Source organism: Patiria miniata, unplaced genomic scaffold (assembly GCF_015706575.1).
Source record: "Patiria miniata isolate m_02_andy unplaced genomic scaffold, ASM1570657v1 HiC_scaffold_7, whole genome shotgun sequence".
NCBI lineage: Eukaryota > Metazoa > Echinodermata > Asteroidea > Valvatida > Asterinidae > Patiria > Patiria miniata.
Genome location: NW_024037074.1, coordinates 27462120 through 27468119, shown reverse-complemented (window position 1 = coordinate 27468119; position 6000 = coordinate 27462120).

Sequence of the window (6000 nt, the reverse complement as noted above, 5' to 3'; positions counted from 1 at the left end):
CAAGACCTCAGCCTCCATCCTCCTCTACGGTTGCGAGTCCTGGACCCTGACCAAACAAATCTCTGCATCCATTGATGGCACCTATACACGGATGTTGCGGGCTGTTCAGAATGTTTCTTGGCAACAACATCTCCCTAACTCTGTTCTGTATGGTGCCCTTCCCCCATCTCCACCACCATCAAACAGCGTCGCTTTCGGCTAGCCGGTCACTTTTATCGAAATAATGAGCCAGCTAGTCAAGTTCTCCTCTGGAATCTTGAAGCCGCGCGACGAAAAGGTCGTCCCAACATGACCCTGCAAACATCCATCGAGCTAGAAATCGGTCTGAGTGGTCCATCTCTTTCTAACAGTATGTTCGAAAGGGACCGTTGGGCCCAACTCATCAAGTCATCATGAAAATGAAGGAATGGAGAAGAAGAAGAAATGTATCTGAAATTGCTTTTATAATGTCCATTCGATAGCTGGAATTGACACACAAAGTTTGATTTATGCATTACATTGAATTTAGTCTTTGTCTTTTTATCTGTTCTCGTTTCCCTGAAATATTTTAACACCTTTAATCAACACTACAGTATCCCATTCATGGGCGTCGCCAGGATTTTTTCTAGAGGGGGCAAAACATATTTTTTACCCCCAAAATCCTGTATTTCTCAACATTTTTTCGAATTATCAGTTTTAGAGGGGGGCAGGGACATTTCGCCCCCCCCTCCCAACCCATTACATTTACACCACTATGACTTCGCGCCTCTTTTTCTTTCTTTTTTTCTCTTTTTTTTTCTTCCGTTTTTTTTTTTTGGCTTTCAGGGGGGGGGGGGGTGAGCGCCCCCTTGCCCCCCTCGCGACGCCCATGATCCCATTCCAATTTATATGCTAGATTTGCTTCAAAGAATAAACCCCTTCTGTCCTGTTTTCATAATGAAAGTGAAATAACATGGAATGTAAGCACATGATTCTACTTTTTGAGCATTCATTTTAAGACTCTTTGTCTTGTGTTTCTTACTTTATTAAATCGAAATGCTATTTTAAATTTGCCTTTTAATATACCGCTTGGACTGCTTAGCCGAATTCAGAAAAAAACATGAGTGTGGTGAACGTTGTGTATCTTTGTAAGTTCTTTTAACCACCCCTAATTAATTCAATATGTCCCCGAACCCAAGAGAGAGAAAGAGAGAAAGAGTTTGTCCAGATTTTGCAACCGTTGCAAACTAGGAAGAAATTGTGTACACACAGTAAGTAAATTGAGTATCCCTTTAATATGTTGTTCAGTATTTTTGCAAGGTATCGTCGGTAACTAAAGGGTGGTGCAAAAAGGAGGAAACCCACTTTTGACAGGAATTTTAACATACTAACGTTTTTGACCTTTTTTGTAATGTAGTGAAGTATTGCTCTTCCATCATACATGGTGAAAACATCTGTCTCTTTATGTTTAAAGGTCAACATTTAAATACCATTAAAGGCAACATTTAAATACCATTAAATTGGATTTTTAAAATTATACTCAACGAGTAGCTGAAAATTGATGTAAAATGTAGGTTTCCTTCTTTTTGCACCAAAGAAAAGGGATGATTTCTTAGATAACAAATTCAATTTTCTATTAAAACTAAAATATTTAAGAAACTTCTCACTAGAGACATAGCCATGTAATAAGTTGCACACAAAAGTTTATTTCCTCCTTCGTTCTTTAGTTAATCATCTGAACTTTTAACACCTGGTGTAAAGTGCATGCTTTGTTGGCTGTCGCAGCGTACGTGCAGACTAATTGTTGAGTAAAAGGTTAGCACCATGGGTCACTAGTGCTGAATGCAGGTTGTAGTATATTACTGCACAACCCAACAGGTAAACAACAAGCAGGTTTTATTTACTCGCGGGATCTATGCTGCGAATAGACGTACTGCAACTAGATAAATACATTTTTGAAAATTGACAAAGTTCGCACATAAATTGGGCCGTTCCGTTGAGTATTTTTCTGTTTTCGAACATTATCGGCAACTTCTTTTACACAAGCACAAAGAAAACTGAGTATGGTTGGGAGTAATCCAAAGTCGCAAATAGTGAAAATAGATTCCTTCCAAATACACCAGAACCCTTGAAAAGGACGTCAAAACATAGAATTTTTTTTTCCTGGATAAGGTGTTTTTTTTAAATAGTTTGTGCCAATACATAACAAAACTAAACCAGTTTTATGACAAAGTACCTGCGATATCAATGAAAGATTTTTAATCGGAGCATTTAAACCCGATTCCGAGAAGCGGGCAACTGCGTGTATTATCCCAACGTAGTGACTTTTAAAATAATTTGAGAACTCTCTGAAGACTCACAGAATACGTGCATGGAAACATAACACGGTATTACTCAATGTAAACATATACTTATCACGGGATCATACGACAATAATTTGCAAATCCAATTCTTCTTCGCAAATACAAAAAAAAAACCTTCTAAGCAAACAGTACTGTGTCGGTCTCGCACCGACTGCAACCCATAGTCGTCCTCGGCCGACCTCAGCAAGCGGTCGAAACTGAAGCGGCTAAGGGAGCGGGTTCGTTTCTGGGCAGTATACCACCAGGCACCCGGGCCACTCACATTAGCCCCTTCACACTACACAACCTCTGACAGGCTCAGAGTGTGCATCGACGAAAGCAGACGGAGGTCAAAGGCATAACTGATTTGTTACAATCACCTATACAGGTGGGATTCTAAGGGGTTGTTCTCCTACAGGTGATAGGTGACCACCTAGGTGCTAAGATAATGTTGTGACTTTCCAGGTGCTACCCAACTAGTGAATGGTTACTTCCACCCGGCCCTCCAGCTTATATGGTATTTTCTACTTAAAGCACGTAGGTGTCCTCCTTAAATACTTGTCGGCATACTGCATACAACACCTGACAAGGTGTTACGGTGTCAGGCTCTTGCCTCATATTAGCCTCCACGGTCTTCGCACACGACAAGTAGGTACGCTACGTCGAACTCTCGAGACGTCTCACCTGTGATTACCTTGTCGTCGCTCTTGTACAGACACGTCTCATTCACCTCCCTCCATCGGACTGATTGTCAAGATAGCATCTTGTCGAAGGGTGTGGATGGCATGCGCACGCCCTCCGTCTCTCATGTTTCCACGTAGTCGGTGACGCAGACACCACTGTCCTCGGCACATTTTCCTCCTCGCCATCAGCTGCAGTAGCTGTAGGTATTTGAGATCTCCGTCGCCGCTTTTGCTACGTCTGCGGCCAGCACATCACCTCCTTGGGGGGGGGGGGGGGTAGAGGGGGGGGGGGAGTGATCCCTGCTGCTTTAGATGCCACCGGTGTAGGTGATCGACTCAATAGCCTCCTTTGCCTTTGCGGAACTGGAGAGGTTCAGCGGCTCGTTGTTGGGGCATAAGAAACGGTTGAAGGAGACTTCACCCTTCGCACCCTTGGGGCTGGTCGCTCCTTCACCACCTCATCCTTGCTCCTTTGTCACTTTAGCTCTTCCTGCCGATCCTTTTTCCTGGCAGGATTGTTCGGCGTCTTACCGCTTTTCTCAAAAGGTTCTGCCCGCTGATTATCGACTCTGCTGTCACGTCTGCGGCTGCCCTCTCTCTCCTCGCAGGTCTTGCCTCGATTGTCGTCAACATCTGAGACTCTGTCTGGGGGGCACTCTTTATAGTCGGGCTCTGAGGTCGTCCCGCCACTGTTTCTGTGCGAGCACTTCTGACACCAGTAGTGCAATCTGGGGCCGTGCTCGGTTGCCAGATGTCAGACAATGCTCCTTTTGTGCATGTTCAGATGACACTTCGGGCGTTCTGCCAATTTCGCCTTCCGCTGCTGTTGATCCAGTTTCCCTTTCTTGTCTCGGCCCATCCTCTCTCTTCTCTCGAGGTCGTTGCTAACTCCCTGTAGCTGACATTACGGCGCTGTTGCTCGAACTGGATGAAGAACTCCGTCACAAATTACGCCAAAATAGGGTTTTTATGGACCGTACCAACGCGTTAGAAAGATACAGTGATGATAAATAGTGACAAGTAAAGTATAGAAAGTTGATTGACCTCTCTAAGGGTATCACACATCAGATATGATGTCCCCGCATGTGAAAATTCTGTTCATGGCACAAAGAGTTTACATTAAGACTTATCACGAGAAAGTGATTTACAAGAGTAAATCTAATTAATATCCATAGGTAGGGTTTACAAAGGTCGTGGGGTCACCAAAGTACGGTGGCCCTGGAACGACATTTTAATATTGACCTTTTTAATATGAACCTTGTAACTTCTTAATATTGACGTTGTACCTTCGCAATATCCACGTTGCACGTAGCTTAATATCGCATTGTGGAAGTTGTTCTTTCTTAATGTGAATGTTCCAACTTGTTAATGTTCACGTTCGATCTTGTCAATGTACACCATTTATCATGTTTGATGTCAACGTTGCACCTTGCTTCTTCGCAATATGAACCATGTACCTTCGCATTGTGAACGTTTGACCTTGCATCTTGTTAATATCATTGTTGAACCGTCCTCCTTCGCAATGTGAATCATGCATTCTAAAAGTACCCTATAGTTAAACAACCAGTTATGATGGAGTTTCAATCTGACGGCTGTTTGATGTCACTTAACCTGGGTCTACCTTGTAGTGATTTTTATCATGAATCAAGGCTCTCTGATTCATTTCACATATCTTTTATAATTCATGTTCAGGCTAATGAGCGCTGTTTCACTAGAAAAGATGTGTTCAATTCATGAGACTAACTAATTTCTTGACGGTATACTCTCCGTCAATTACAATAATGCAAAACAGTGTTCTGTGATCACGTTAAGAAGGCTTTTATCATAATACTTTACATCCTTCAAGCCCTATTCAGATTTTTTTTTGTTTTTAATCATAGTTACGAGAGATTTCCGTCCAGATCCGCGTATTTAGTTAGTATAAGAGTATGATCTAAAGATGTAATTGAAAGGAACATCATTTATATGCGGTGGTACCGTTACGAAATAATATCCACGTCTTATAAAGCATGACAACAATAGTAAGGGCATACATTGATATTTATTATTTCGGGGAAATATCGGGGATTTCACCAACGGTCCCATTCCCGTCAATCATTGTAAAAGCGATAGCGCGCGGGGCACAGGTGGCTTCGGTCAATTATTTAATTGTTTATTCAGTGCATACACCCGCAACATACTCAAGGTTGTCTAGGGGCTAGACGTTTTGATGGTTGAATGCGCGATTACCCGCTGCAGCGATAACCCGCCACCGCGAGAGAGCGCCGCATCACGACCGCACTGTTGCGTTGAGCGCGAATCACGTGTTGCCGGGGCACCCTAAACGAAGTTGTATGCTTGGAGTTCATGCATACATGACTGGTCGTCAGCCAATTGCGAATATTCTTCATGTTGCGGTCAGGCGCGGATATCCCAGGAGGGGGGGGGGGTATGTAGGGTTCGACTTAGCAGTAGCCCGAAAACCAAATGCTCATCAAAACAGTGGGGATCTTCATACTATTTGGTAAGGAGCCCTGTTGGCGAGTCAAAAATTATTGGGATATGGCAAAGATGAAAGTACAGGAAGAAAGAAATCATTACATTCAGAAAGCAAACCGGTATAAATTTGTGTATAGTAAACGGTTGAAATGATTAGATCGGGTTATTTGAAACAATGACAAATTTGCTTCAGGATGCATGTTTTTACAAGTATGCCCAATTCAACCTTGGGTTATGGTTAGCCTGAACATGAATGATAAAAGATGAGTGAAATAAAACAGAGAGCCTTGAGTCATGATAAAAATCACTACAAGGTAGACGCCCAGGTTAAGTGACATTAAACAGCCGTCAGATTGAAACTCCATCATAACTGGTTGTCTAACTATAGGGCTTGGCAAGGACTTCGTACTTTTTAGAATGCATGATTCACATTGCGAAGGAGGACGGTTCAACAATGATATGAACAAGATGCAAGGTCAAACGTTCACAATGCAAAGGTATATGGTTCATATTGCAAAGAAGCAAGGTGCAACGTACAA